The following is a 15683-nucleotide window of genomic DNA, read 5'->3' as shown; positions in this document are numbered from 1 at the left end:
ATAGCGACTATGGGCACTCACGGATATGGAGGCCTGCTGTAGTCAGCAGACCTCCATGTCCGTGACTGCTTTTAAATAAAGCAGTTGTTTTTTTTTCAAGTGTAGCCCGTTTTCCTTAAAGGAAAACGAGCTGCACTTAAAAAAAAAACCGAAACCTTTTGTTTCTGAATTTTTTCAGGGCAGGTAGTGGGGACCAAAGGTTTCGGGTTTTTTTGGACCACTACCTGCCCTGAAAAAATAATTTGGGGTCCAGTCACAAAGGGGAAGGGTTCCCATGGGGACCCCTTCCCGTTTGCGAGTGGGTTACCATCCACTTCAAGTGGATGGTAACTGCGACTCCATTTGTGACCGCGTACGCGGTCGCAAATGGAGTTGCATACCACTCCGACTCGCAAATAGGAAGGGAACACCCCTTCCTATTTGCGACTCTGAAATGCATTTTGCGAGTCGGTCCCGACTCGCAAAATGCATTTCTGCATTGCAAACTCAGGTTTGCGACTCGCAAACGGCGATTTTCGCCGTTTGCGACTCGCAAACCGTTTGCTACATCTGGCCCCTGGTTTGTATCCTGACCTGGGCTCAACATCCTGTGCTACTGTGTATGTCATTAGTCTCCCCGTGCATCAAACAGAAAATGTTCATGCAATAGCCTCTGGCCAGGATCACGCTGTACAACCCCACAAAAGAATCAGTGTTTTTGCACATAAGGTCTCCGATTGTTTTGAGTTCCTACTTGAGACAGGCATATACCACATCAGTAGTCACGATGGACTCACTTCAGAAACGGACATCTCGTAAGTTAGAGGGGTCCACAATGTAATTACCAGGCCTAGTCCCATAATGAACTTAGAGAAAAAGCAGAGGACAAGCATAGGAATCTGCATTGTACCAATTCACGTGCAGAAATAAATGTGACTTGAGTGAATACAGTGCAGACAACGCAGTGCTCAGAAAGTGAATTTACTTACACAGTGTTTTACATAAGACACTGTACAATCCCCAGTAGTTGAGAATATAATTCCAAATTGTTGAAAACAGGGTAGCTGTCCAAATTCACAGTCCCTTTATATTACTAGTATATGCCAACCAAATGGTGTGAGCAGGGGGGCTGTCGAAGTTTAGACCCCAATGTATTGAAGGGGTCTCATCAGGACGTAGTCAACTGACTACCACATCACTTTAGATGGGAGGTGAGCAAACGTTATGAATTCCTCAAAAGGATTTCCAAACCACTGCTCTAGAAGCTCCATGATAATACTCCTAGCTGGCATGCTCTGTGGCGATATGAGCCTTGAGGGCAGGCTGATATGGCAAAGGCATCAGGCGCGCCCCTGCCACCCGTACCCCCGATCCACGTGGGGCTGATGAGGACGCCCACTCTCTGCTGGGTCCGGACATTGTTTGTTGTGTATACAAAGCACTTAAGTGAATGACACGTCATGTGGTAAGCTCAGAGTGGCTCACCTTCAAATTCAGCCTATTTTATGAAAATACATGAGGAAAGTTCTGAGCACTCAATGTTCAAATGTAGTTAATGTCCAATTTCAAGGGTCATAAAGTTTCCAGTAGCTTTACTTCAGATCCACCGTGTGATTCATACAGCATCAGTGTGTTTACAAGAACAGCCAACTTGTGTTTCACCATACGGCAAAATAGGCCCTAGACTTCCTCAGGGCTGAAAGTGGCAACCTGGAATGTATCTCTAATGTAAGGCCTTTAAAGCCTACGTCCGTGCCAATATCCAAAAAGTATCAACATATCAGTCATCTGAAAACCAGAAAGTACTCCAGGTTGTAGATTCACAGTGGGCCTGGCTACGTGGAGTGGTTATTTTTTTATACATTTGCCCGCAGCAGACCTGTCCTTCGCTACAGCAGAGTTCTTCAGCAGGCTGTAAGTCATGTCTGTTATTTATTAAAGCAAAAGTGATCAGCATTGCTCTACAAGCAAAGCGTCAGTGCAGTCTCGAATCCTAGTGCACTTCAGGGGATCGGGAACACTGTTATTCGCATGACTAATACATTTCATGTGGTGATACGGACACCAGCAATAAAATGTGTTAGTTTAGCCCCTGATGCGTGGAACTTGACAGGGCTGCTGTATTTATGTAACCCAGACCATCCTGGCATCAGGAAGCTTTCCAATTTGATGCAATTTAAAATGAACATGCATGTGGAAGTGATTTCAGGCATACTAAATGCCCATACAAAATTATAATATAGGATCGGTACAGAGTTTACACTGTGCAGTGACCAATTAATAATTTCGTATTAGTAAGAGACGCTCATCAATCACTAAACACATTCCTAATTAGGGTCCTGCCCCATCTCAGACGTGCCTCATCTGTCTCCTCAGTAATATCCAGACACATCCCATGCATGGTCAGCTCTCCATCTCTCAGTGATGCTGCATCTCTCTTCAGTAATATCCAGACACATCCCATGCAAGGTCAGCTCTCCATCCCTCAGCGATGCTGCATCTCTCCTCAGTAATATCCAGACACATCCCCTGCATGGTCAGCTCTCCACCTCTCATTGATGCCTCATCTCTCTTCAGTAATATCCAGACACATCCCATGCATGGTCAGCTCTCCATCTCTCAGCTATGCTGCATCTCTCTTCAGTAATATCCAGACACATCCCCATGCGTGGTCAGCCCTCCAGCTCTGAGTGATGCCTCATCTCTCTCCTCAGTAATATCCAGACACATCCCCTGCATGGTCAGCTCTCCACCTCTCAGTGATGCTGCATCTCTCTTCAGTAATATCCAGACACATCCCATGCATGGTCAGCTCTCCATCTCTCAGCTATGCTGCATCTCTCTTCAGTAATATCCAGACACATCCCCATGCGTGGTCAGCCCTCCAGCTCTGAGTGATGCCTCATCTCTCTCCTCAGTAATATCCAGACACATCCCATGCACGGTCAGCTCTCCATCTCTCAGTGATGCCTCATCTCTCTCCTCAGTAATATCCAGACACATCCCATGCACGGTCAGCTCTCCATCTCTCAGTGATGCCGCATCTCTCCTCAGTAATATCCAGACACATCCCATGCACGGTCAGCTCTCCACCTCTCAGTGATGCTGCATCTTTCTACTCAGTAATATCCAGACACATCCCATGCACGGTCAGCTCTCCATCTCTCAGTGATGCCGCATCTCTCCTCAGTAATATCCAGACACATCCCATGCATGGTCAGCTCTCCATCTCTCTGTGATGCTGCATCTCTCTTCAGTAATATCCAGACACATCCCCATGCATGGTCAGCTCTCCATCTCTCATTGACGCTACATCTCTCTTCAGTGATATCCAGATGCATCTCATGCATGGTCAGCTCTCCATCTCTCAGTGATGCTGCATCTCTCTTCAGTAATATCCAGACACATCCCATGCATGGTCACTCTCCATCTCTCAGTGATGCTGCATCTCTCTTCAGTAATATCCAGACACATCCCCATGCATGGTCAGCTCTCCACCTCTCAGTGATGCTGCATCTCTCTTCAGTAATATCCAGACACATCCCATGCATGGTCAGCTCTCCACCTCTCAGTGATGCTGCATCTCTCTCTTCAGTAATATCCAGACGCATCTCATGCATGGTCAGCTCTCCACCTCTCAGTGATGCTGCATCTCTCATCTCAGTAATATCCAGACACATCCCATGCATGGTCAGCTCTCCACCTCTCAGTGATGCTGCATCTCTCTTCAGTAATATCCAGACACATCTCATGCATGGTCAGCTCCCCATCTCTCAGTGATGCTGCATCTCTCTTCAGTAATATCCCTACACATCCCATGCATGGTCCGCTCTCCATCTCTCAGCGATGCTGCATCTCTCTTCAGTAATATACAGACACATCCCATGCATGGTCACTCTCCACCTCCCAGTGATGCTGCATCTTTCCTCAGTAATATCCAGACATGTCCCATGCATGGTCAGCTCTCCACCTCTCAGTGATGCTGCATCTCTCTTCAGTAATATTCAGACATATCCCATGCAGTGTCAGCTCTCCATCTCTCGGTGATGCTGCATCTCTCTCAGTAATATCCAGACCCCCCCCCATGCATGGTCAGCTCTCCATCTCTCGGTGATGCTGCATCTCTCTTCAGTAATATCCAGACACATGCATGGTCAGCTCTCCATCTCTCAGTGATGCTGCATCTCTCTTCAGTAATATCCAGACACATCCCATGCATGGTCAGCTCTCCATCTCTCGGTGATGCTGCATCTCTCTTGAGTAATATCCAGACACATCCCATGCAGTGTCAGCTCTCCATCTCTCGGTGATGCTGCATCTCTCTCAGGAATATCCAGACACACCCCCATGCATGGTCAGCTCTCCATCTTTTGGTGATGCTGCATCTCTCTTCAGTAATATCCAGACACATGCATGGTCAGCTCTCCATCTCTCAGTGATGCTGCATCTCTCTTCAGTAATATCCAGACACATCCCATGCATGGTCAGGTCTCCATCTCTCGGTGATGCTGCATCTCTCTTCAGTAATATCCAGACACATCCCCATGCATGGTCAGCTCTCCATCTCTCATTGACGCTGCATCTCTCTTCAGTGATATCCAGATGCATCTCATGCAAGGTCACTCTCCACCTCCCAGTGATGCTGCATCTTTCCTCAGTAATATCCAGACATGTCCCATGCATGGTCAGCTCTCCACCTCTCAGTGATGCTGCATCTCTCTTCAGTAATATCCAGACACATCCCATGCAGTGTCAGCTCTCCATCTCTCGGTGATGCTGCATCTCTCTCAGTAATATCCAGACACACCCCCATGCATGGTCAGCTCTCCATCTCTCGGTGATGCTGCATCTCTCTTCAGTAATATCCAGACACATGCATGGTCAGCTCTCACCCTCCCAGTGATGCTGCATCTTTCCTCAGTAATATCCAGACATGTCCCATGCATGGTCAGCTCTCCACCTCTCAGTGATGCTGCATCTCTCTTCAGTAATATCCAGACACATCCCATGCAGTGTCAGCTCTCCATCTCTCGGTGATGCTGCATCTCTCTCAGTAATATCCAGACACCCCCCCATGCATGGTCAGCTCTCCATCTCTCGGTGATGCTGCATCTCTCTTCAGTAATATCCAGACACATGCATGGTCAGCTCTCCATCTCTCAGTGATGCTGCATCTCTCTTCAGTAATATCCAGACACATCCCAAGCATGGTCAGCTCTCCATCTCTCGGTGATGCTGCATCTCTCTTCAGTAATATCCAGCACATCCCCATGCATGGTCAGCTCTCCATCTCTCATTGACGCTGCATCTCTCTTCAGTGATATCCAGATGCATCTCATGCATGGTCAGCTCTCCATCTCTCAGTGATGCTGCATCTCTCTTCAGTAATATCCAGACACATCCCATGCATGGTCACTCTCCATCTCTCGGTGATGCTGCATCTCTCTTCAGTAATATCCAGACACATGCCCATGCATGGTCAGCTCTCCATCTCTCAGTGATGCTGCATCTCTCTTCAGTAATATCCAGACACATCCCATGCATGGTCAGCTCTCCATCTCTCAGTGATGCTGCATCTCTCTTCAGTAATATCCAGACACATCCCATGCACGGTCAGCTCTCCATCTCTCGGTGATGCTGCATCTCTCCTCAGTAATATCCAGACATACCCCCATGCACGGTCAGCTCTCCATCTCTCAGTGATGCTGCATCTCTCTCTTCAGTAATATCCAGACATATCACATGCATGGTCAGCTCTCCATCTCTCGGTGATGCTGCATCTCTCTTCAGTAATATCCAGACACATCCCATGCACGGTCAGCTCTCCATCTCTCGGTGATGCTGCATCTCTCCTCAGTAATATCCAGACATACCCCCATGCACGGTCAGCTCTCCATCTCTCAGTGATGCTGCATCTCTCTCTTCAATAATATCCAGACATATCACATGCATGGTCAGCTCTCCATCTCTCGGTGATGCTGCATCTCTCTTCAGTAATATCCAGACACATCCCATGCATGGTCAGCTCTCCATCTCTCAGTGATGCTGCATCTCTCTTCAGTAATATCCAGACACATCCCATACAGGGTCAGCTCTCCATCTCTCAGTGATGCTGCATCTCTCTCTTCAGTTATATCCAGACACATCCCATGCATGGTCAGCTCTCCATCTCTCAGTGATGCCTCATCTCTCCCATGAACCATGTGTCACCACACACCACTCCTGAGATGTCCTGCCCTGACCTTCAGCAATGTCCTGCACCACTGCCCTCGTTATTCCCCCCCTCCTCTATCACCCGCTCACAGAAGCCCTCACACATGGGGCACAGTCCAGGCCTCTCACCTCTCCAGGCTTTAGTCCTCGCTCTCCCCCGAGGCCGTAGAGGGCCGCAGATCACTGAGTCTGGGGGGTCCAGGGCAGCACTGGAGGGCAGGTGGCTCAGAGGTAGGAGCACACACTGGTCAGAGGTACAGGGACCACACAATTGCCTAGAAGCCGTGTGCATGTAGCGGGTGAACGCTGCCTGATGGGTTGACTGAGATACAGGACGAGTAGACCACTGGCCCGGGGGGCTGTAGGAACAGCATCAGTGAACTGACCGGAAATCTTGATTCCAGACTGGACAGTCCTTTCCCGAATTTCCTGTCCTGCAGCTTGATCCGAGAACAGAATGGAGACAGAAAACGGACTGAAAAAGAGCCAACCGCTTTATCCTGTTTAAAGATGGCCACCCACTGGCCTCCATGAACCACATGCTGCCATTAAAAGCTTCTCCTGACGCCATCTTGGAACGGGACAGGTCACCCTGACAGTGAAAGACGCTGACCCCTGCAGATAAACAAACACAGCGCGGCGTGTGCACCTCTGTTGCATGCTCAGAGCTCCCCTTCCACATCCAGCAGCAGCAGCACCGCCTCCCTCGGGCCCCATTGTCCTCTGCACCTCAGGGGCTGCTGCTGGGCGCCTGTTGCACCCCTCACTGCACATGGGCAGTGGCGGGGACAGTTTTATGGGGACAGGAGCAGAGGCAGTAGAACTCTGAGGACCCCAGCAGGCAGAGGCATTTTTTTTTCAATATGCACATTATGACTTCATTTCAAGTACACTTCATTTTAAGTTTAGATATGTTTTACTTCAGTGAGGCACAAGACCACCAACTTTAATATGAGGTTTCATTTTGTTGAGGAATTTGGTTTTATTAACTTTTTAAATTAGGTTTAACACAGAGCAGGGTTCTCCAACCTTTTCTGTAGCGAGAGCTACTTCTGATCAGTGAAAATCACCGTGAGCTACTGAAGGCTAAACAACTCCCACTCCTACAGCAAATTTCCTTGACTTTAAGTCTAGTATTCATAGACCCAGATGCTATGGTTTGAACAAAATACTTTGACTGGGGGCACTGTGACAGGGCTGCCATGTGTGCATATGAATGCGATATATGTCTATGGGTAACTGAGAGGTGGTGTTGTATTTAATTGTGGCACAGGGCATACCCTTCTCCATAGTGGCAACGTTACAAGTATAAAAACAAACATACAACCATGTTTTTAAATGCGAGAAATGTAAAGTTAAAAAATGTTCATATTGTGGAACATTTTTCTGCACTTAAAATTTCTCCCATTAAAAAAATCATTGTATTTTTCAGTTATAAATATTCCATACTGTTCTACTCGCCAGTGGGAGTAAGAGGCCTGCTGGTTTTTAATGCAACACTTTGAAAAACAATTTGAGAAAATTAAAATGAAAGTTAACTTAAATATAAGGTAACTTTTCATTTGCATTTTGTTGTATTTAAAAGCATTGAGAAACATTATTTTATTCTCACTTTCAATACTGAGTTGACAAGAACTTTTATTTAAGAGTTAACTACCTTAGTGCTTCGATTCTTCACCTCTGTGACCTGAGTCATAAATCTGATTCCAGCACTGCTCCTTATCAGGCCCTGCTATCTGCAGCCTGGCGATATTAATGTAAAATAAACACAGTCTTCCCTTAAATTTAAAAGGAAAAATGTGACTTTGTGTTTGTTTAAAAATAAACTCCAGGCTGTGAGCTACTCTAAAGGGGTGTGGGAGCTACTGGTAGCTCGCGATCGACTTGTGGGAGACACCTGCATTAGAGCAATACATTCTGTAATTTTGACAATAGACTCCATCAACATGCAAAGAGAGGAGTAAAATAATATGTTAACTAGTCATCCTCACGAGTTAAAAAACATAGGCCCTCATTATGACATTGTTGGTAAGTCCCGCTTACCACCATGCCGACTGCCGCCAACATACCGCGACCGCGGCGGTATACTGCTAACCAAATTATGACCCACACATAGCAATCCATCACTATACGGACACAAACACAAGTCCGCCAGCCCAATAGTCAGTGATAAAATAGCAGTAGCAAAACCCACACCATTACGCCAACAGAACTACGCCCACAACATTATGACCAATAAGTCACTGCAGCGGACATTCAACCGCAGTAAACCATTGGTGGTACATACCGCCACGCTCAAAATACACATACATATACAAGACAATACCACATTGGACAATTCAAACTACACACACTTGACACTCATACACACACCACACCCACACCACTATAAAACACCAACCCACACCACCCACATCCATTTGCAACTCAAAGAAATTGACAACTGAGAGAGAGCCACACCAAGAGCACCCACAGAACCAGAGCCACAGAACACCATCACCCATACACCATCCACGCACCTCACAGCACACACCCTAACACATCACCTCACACACACCACACACACTACACCCATGGCACCACAAAGACACCCCAGGTTCTCAGAGGAGGAGCTAAGGGTCATGGTGGAGGAAATCATCCAGGTAGAGCCACAGCTATTCGGATCACAGGTGCAGCAGACATCCATTGCAAGGAAGATGGAGCTATGGCGGAGGATCGTGGACAGGGTCAACGCCATGGGACAGCACCCAAGAACAAGGGATGACATCAGGAAGAGGTGGAACGACCTACCGGGGAAGGTGCGTTCTGTGGTTGCAAGACACCAGATAGCTGTACAGAGGACTGGCTGTGGACCCCACCTCCTCCCCCACAACTAACAACATGGGAGGAGCAAGTCTTGGCAATCATGCATCCTGAGGGCCTGCAGGAATAGCAGGAGGATTGGACTCTGGTAAGTGAAATCTTTACTACTTTCACCCCCCTCCCTGCATGCCAGCACATACCCGCTCCCTCACCCTCACTCCCATCACTCCACCATCTCCCACACACCCCACCATCACAACCCACCCATCCCAGTACCCAGCACTGCATGCACCACCAATGCATGGACACCACTCACAGACCTGCATGGGCAGCAATCACCACAGCATGCACACTAGAGAGAATCACCTAGCCCACAAAATCACCACTCACACAAGGCAAAGCTCACAGGGCACTCACAACCATACAGGGAAACGCACCCATGAACAAGATGGCACATGCAGAAACAATAACACTGAATTTACACCCCCACAGGTCCCACACCCAACGTCACCGGAGAGGAGGTGCCAGCAACATCCAGTCCCCCCCAGAAGAGGCCCACAGTGATGACAGCAGCTCTGCTCACCTGATCTGGATGACCAACCTGGCCCATCAGGGACCTCCGGACAGTCGGTTACCCAGCCACAGTCCCATACCACCACAGAGCTTCCCCCCCTCAGGAAACACCAGCACAGCACCCACCCAGCGGGCCCATACCTTTGTCCCCAGGACACGTCAATCAGCAGTGTGTTCACCTCTACAGGGACCCCAGGCAACCCTACAAACACAGGATAATCAGGGTCCTGGGATCAGTGGCAGTGGGCACACAGTTCTGGGGACAGAGGCACAGGACAACAGGGAAGCTGGGAGGACTGCTGTGCGACAGGTGGAGGACAGGCCCAGGGAACCGACTCTCCACGAGGCACTCACCAACATCCTGGGAGCATACCAACATTCCCAGGAGACGATGGGCCAGATACTGACCAAGCTGCAGGAGACCCAGCGGCTGCAGGAGGGACAGTACCTGGGGATCAGGGAGGACCTGAGGGACATCCACACCACCCTGGTCACCATTGCAGGGGTGCTGGCTGACATGGGCAACACAATGAGAGAGGCAGTGGCACACCAACGGGCCCCTGACACTAGCCACACCGATGAACAGCCCTCCACCTCTGCTGATGCTAGTGGACAGGTGGCCCTGCCACGGGAACAACAGGCCACCAGCACCCCTCCCCCTGCAGAAGGAGAACCACTCCTCAAATGGTCTCTGCGATCCAGGCAAAAGCCAGAGAACATTGCCAATACCTCGCCAGGAAATAAGGCTCTCCTGAATGTCACACTTGTGTTCCACTCTGTCACCCTGTCTACCTTGAACTGCCATTGCTCCACTTCCTATGCTCCCTTGGACAATGCACCTGTGATCCACATAGATTGGACTCTATCCTGGACATTCCTCCACCATCACCCCAGCCCAATGCACATCCCCTTTATATTTTCTGCAAGTAAATAAACACCAATTTAAAAAATACAAGTATGTAGTATGTCAAATGATTTAAGTATGTATTCCTTTTACAATCTGTAGACATTGCAAGTAGACTGTACAGTAATGTATACAGAGGTATGACCTGTATTCTGCTGCAGTCAATACACCAGAAGTCAGAGTAGGGCACAAATATCTGTGAATAGACATGTCATAGGGTACAGTAAGTGGCCATAGTAGTGGGAATATCAGCCTGCCAGTGAAAATTTACAACACAAAACTGCAATGGAAGATGAAGTTACAGTGTCTTACCTGTGTGTCAATGAAGTACTGTGAAATTATACATGTTCTGTTGTCCACATCCTTATCCTCTGCTTCCTCTACGTCACTGTCCACAGGGTCCACCGCTGCCACACACCCATCTCCAGCCTCATGCTCCTGCAGAAAAGGCACCTGGCGTCCAAGGCAAGGTTGTGCAACATGCAACATGCCACAATGATCTGGCACACCTTCTTCGGTGAGTAGCACAGGGGTCCAGCTGTTAGATGGAGGCACCGAAACCTGACCTTCAGGAGGCCAAAGGTTTGCTCTATAATTCATCTTGTTCACCCATGCGCCTCATTGTAACGTTCCTCAGCCTTTGTCCTGGGATTCCTCAGTGGGGTCAGTAGTCATGAGTGTTTGGGGTAACCAGGGTCACCTGTAAATATCGAGAGATACCTGTTAGCCTGACACTCACCCTTAGGGCCAACCCCGCACCTATATAGCAACATACAGTGGGTGTGGACCATGGGCTCACCTATTAGCCACACCCGGTGCCTCTGGAGTTGAGCCGTAAGAAATGTGAGATGCAGCTATACCTCAGGATATAGGCATCATGCACAGACCCAGGATACTTTGCATTCACATGGGAGATGTACTGGCCCGCCAGGCACACTATCTGCACATTCATAGAAAGCTCGTTCAATTTCTGAACACCTGTTTATTTCTCTGGGGGGGGGGGGACAAAGGCAATATGTGTACCATCAATTGCCCCAAACATGTTGCGGATATGTCCCATTGCATAGAAGTCAGCTTTCACTGTGGTCAAATCCTCCACCTGAGGGAAAGCAATGTAGCTGCGCATGTGTTTCATCAGGGGAGACAACACTCTGGTCAGCACGTTTGAGAACATTGGCTGGGACATTCCTGCTGCCATGGCCACTGTCACTTGGAAGGAGCCATTTGCCAAGAAATGGAGCACAGATAGGACTTGCACAAGAGGAGGGATCCCAGTTGGCTGACGGATATCTGCGATCAGGTCTTGCTCCAAATGAGCACACAGCTCTTGGATTGTGGCCCTATCAAGTCTGTTGGTGAGGATAATGTGCCTGTCCTCCATTGTTGCCAAGTCCACCAGGGGCCTGTACACGGGGGATGTCTCCATCTTCTATTCATCCTCAATGGTTGTACTCTAGGGGGCAAAACATTTCCTCAATGTACAATGCATTGCATGTTGTGACAGAAACAGTATCTTTATGTTTATTCCCAAAATGTGCTTATGTCAGATGTGACGCAGTTAGGTGCAATGGCCTGCCCCCCCTGAAATGGGGGGCGCCTGTCCTGTGTGGATGGACATGTGGAAATTAGGTAATGCCGCTGACGTTGTGCGCCGTTGCAGGAGGCAGTCGAGTACCGCCGTGCAACTTCTCATTGGTTGTCATTGGGCCCTATGGGTTACAGTGGCCAATGGTGATGTACGCCGGTGGTGACGGTACACACCGCCTTGGACGTGACCGACATTTTCTATCTGTTCACTCACTTGCTACCTGACCTTCAACAGGAGAGGACCTACACTGCAAGTGATGCTGTGACCTGTGTCTGGAACTGACCATGGCTCATGTGACTGGGGAAAGGGCCCCTCCCTTCACCGCTGCAGAGTTGGAGAAACTGGTGGATGGGGTCCTACCCCAGTACGGACTGCTGTATGGGCCTCCAGACCAACAGGTGAGTACACTGTAGGCACAATGCATGGGGCATGAATGCATGGTGTAATGTGTGTGAAGGCCTCATGTAAAGACGGGGGGACGAGGGGTTCTGGGCAGCATGCAGCATGTATGGTTGGCAATGTATGTGCGTAAGAGGATGGGAGAGATATGGTGGGCCATGGGTGTAACAGGCCGGACGGTATGACTGATCCCTTTTTCCATTTTCATTTTTCTGCAGGTCAACGCCCTTCAGAAAAAGGGTGTATGGCGTGCCATCGCCAAGGACGTGCGGACCCTGGGGGTCTACGGCAGGCGGGGCACCCACTGTCAGAAACGATGGGAGGACCTGAGACGCTGGGCAAGGAAGATGGTGGAGGCCCAGCGGGGGATGGCCTCCCAACGAGGAAGGGGTGCCCGTCGAACCCTGACCCCCCTGGTGTTCCACATACTGGCAGTGGCCTATCCGGAGCTGGATGGGAGCTTGAGGGCATCACAGCAGCCACAAGGGGGTGAGTACAGTTTCAAAATTTGTAAATTGCACGTGGTGGGGTGGTCTCTGGGTCAAGGATCTGGGCCTGTGGGTGCCCTTAGGCCAGGCTGGACATTGCAGGGTAGGTTCCATGTTGGGCAGGGGCTGATGCACTCCACCCACAAACATGCTACTGGGCATCTACTACTGGGCAGGGATCTGTGGGTCTCAGGTATGCTGCTGTTGGCGTTAGGTATTACTGTTCATGGCCTTGTGACTAGCATTGTGAGTGGTAGTGCATCGCATAGTGCGTAGGGCTGTCCCCTGTGTGTTGTTTACACCAACGGTGGTGTTGTTGCTGGCATTGACCAAGTGTATCCTCTGTCTCTTCCCCCCTCTTTTTTGTTTTGGCACCCTGTCCTTCTGTGCATTAGCATCATCTGGATGAGGAGCAGAGGCACTGGCGATGGAGGGAGCTGCATCCCAAATTGCCCTGGAGGCCGAATCCACCGACTGTGAAAGCACCAGTGGGACAGAGGGCGAGGGGAGCACCACGGCGGGGACAGGAGGGGACAGTTCTGACAGTGATACCTCCTCCGATGGAAGCTCCTGCTGTAGGTCGGACAGCTCTGTGGCCACCCCAAGTACAGGTACAGCTGCCACCCCTCGTACCAGCACCACCCTCCCAGCAGCCCTTCAGCGAGTTTCCCGTGCCCGCTCACCTAGGAGGGTGGGCATCTCCTTCGCCCCAGGCACCTCCGGCCATGTCCCAGTTAGCCCTGCTGCCCTAAGTGAGGAGACTATTGACCTCCTGCGATCCATCTCTGTTGGGCAGTCATGCCATCCAGGGGCTGGCAGAGCATTTGCAACATACAAATGAATTCCTGGAGGGCATTCACTCTGGCGTGGCGGCCCAACATAGATCATTCCAGGCTCTGGCCTCCTTCCTGATGGCAGACATTGTCCCTGTCTCTAGCCTCCCCCCTCCAACTTCCTCTACCCGGTCCTATTCCCCTGAACCCCAACCTATTCCAAGCGCATAATCAGACCAGCATGCACCCAAGACAACACACAGGAGTGGCTCAGGCAAACACAAGCACTGCACATCATCTCACAGGCACTCACACAAACACCATCCAGAAACAGGCACACCAACATCCACTGCCTCCACTGTGTCCCCCTTCTCCTCCTCGTCCACCTCCCTCCCAGTAGCATCTCCACTCACACCTGCATGCACCACATCCTCATCCACTACCTCCATCACCAGCACGCCTATCACTACACACCCCTCACTGGCAGTCACCACCCCCTCATCCATGCACACGTCCCCTATGTCCTCTCCCACTGTGACTGTGCCCCCTCCTCCCAAAGTACACAGCGCAAGCACTCAGACACCCAACAGACATCCACCTCACAACAGCATCCAGCCCATGTACCTGCACCCAAACACAGCAGACAGACACCTCCTACAACCACTCCCTCTTCCTCCACTCCCAGACCTTCACCCTCTTCCCGCCCCGGTGTCCCTAAGAAGCTTTTCCTCTCCACCCTTGACCTCTTCCCTATCCCTCCCCCCCGTCCTTCACTTCAGGCCAGGGTGGGCAGAACCCAGGTCAGCACCTCAGCCACCCAGTCCACGGCCACTGTAGTTTCGGCAGCTACTGCAGGTGTGAGCGGCTCCAAGGAGATACCCATCAGCACTGGCAGTGTGCCTGCAAAAGCTGCCAAGGGCAAGGCCAAGGAACAACCACCAGCTGCCAAGGGCAAGAAGGGACCACCAGCTGCCAAGGGCAAGAAGGCACCACCAAATAAAGAGCATTATGTGGAGCACACAAATATACAAGTAATTCATTGTCTGATATGATGGATTCAAAGGATCTATAGTCAATTCGGTAAACAGATTTTCAATTGTACAATGTAGACACAAAAAATGAATAAATCATACAGCTAGTATGTGGCAAATAATCACAAAAAATCCTTTGATAAACATATAACAAATATATTACAAAATACCTCCCATATTGGCAAATCATTCAACAATGTTGAAATGCCAACCTATTTAAACAAAGTACTCCATATTTGAACCCTCGACCCAATGTACCAAGTATATAAAACCAAAACAAACAATTGGATCCAAGGTAAGTTCATCCAAGAACATTCCTGCTTGTAACTGTAGAATTCAGCCGACACGTGTTTCGTCCTGTTACGGACTTCCTCAAGGCTGATTAAGCAACAAAAATCAATAAAGAACCACCAGCTGCCAAGGGCAAGGAGGCACCACCAACTGCCAAGGGCAAGGACAAAGGGCCTGCAGGCAGGAGGGCAGGAGGCCTGGTGCTGTTACAGGATCTGAGCCCCCACCACCAACCATGCCGCTTCAGCCATGTACGGCTGCAGGGGAAGGGCTGGAGCCTCCCCCCACCACTGGCAGCACCGCCAGCAGCACCGGCACCGCCACCAGCACCACTGGCAGCAGCAGCAGCCCCAGTGGGCAGTAGTCAGAGGCTGCAGGGGAAGGGCTGGAGCCTCCCCCCCACCACTGGCAGCACCAACACCAGCGCCGGCACTGCCACCACTGTACAGTCATTGCTGCCGGCGGATGGACTGTAGTCCTGCCTCCATGGAGTGTCATGCATCCTGCCCACAGCAAATCTCGTGGATCTGACACCCAAGTGAGAGACTGTGACCTTGCACTCCCCATGTGCTGCATCACAGGGCACAAAGCCCTCTCCAGAACCAGTGGAAGAAGGCATCCACTCACCCCCTCCTTGCCAGG

The 15683-nt window shown here is 50.1% G+C and overlaps 1 pseudogene; it reads right to left on the bottom strand.

The window, feature by feature from the left end:
* LOC138278932 (zinc finger protein 585A-like) overlaps positions 1-6635 on the bottom strand; it is a 148372-nt pseudogene extending 141737 nt beyond the window's left edge.
* Positions 6636-15683: the final 9048 nt, after the last annotated feature.

Source organism: Pleurodeles waltl, chromosome 2_2 (genome assembly GCF_031143425.1).
Source record: "Pleurodeles waltl isolate 20211129_DDA chromosome 2_2, aPleWal1.hap1.20221129, whole genome shotgun sequence".
In the NCBI taxonomy this organism is placed as follows: Eukaryota; Metazoa; Chordata; class Amphibia; order Caudata; family Salamandridae; genus Pleurodeles; species Pleurodeles waltl.
This window is presented reverse-complemented; position numbering and strand designations above follow the sequence as displayed.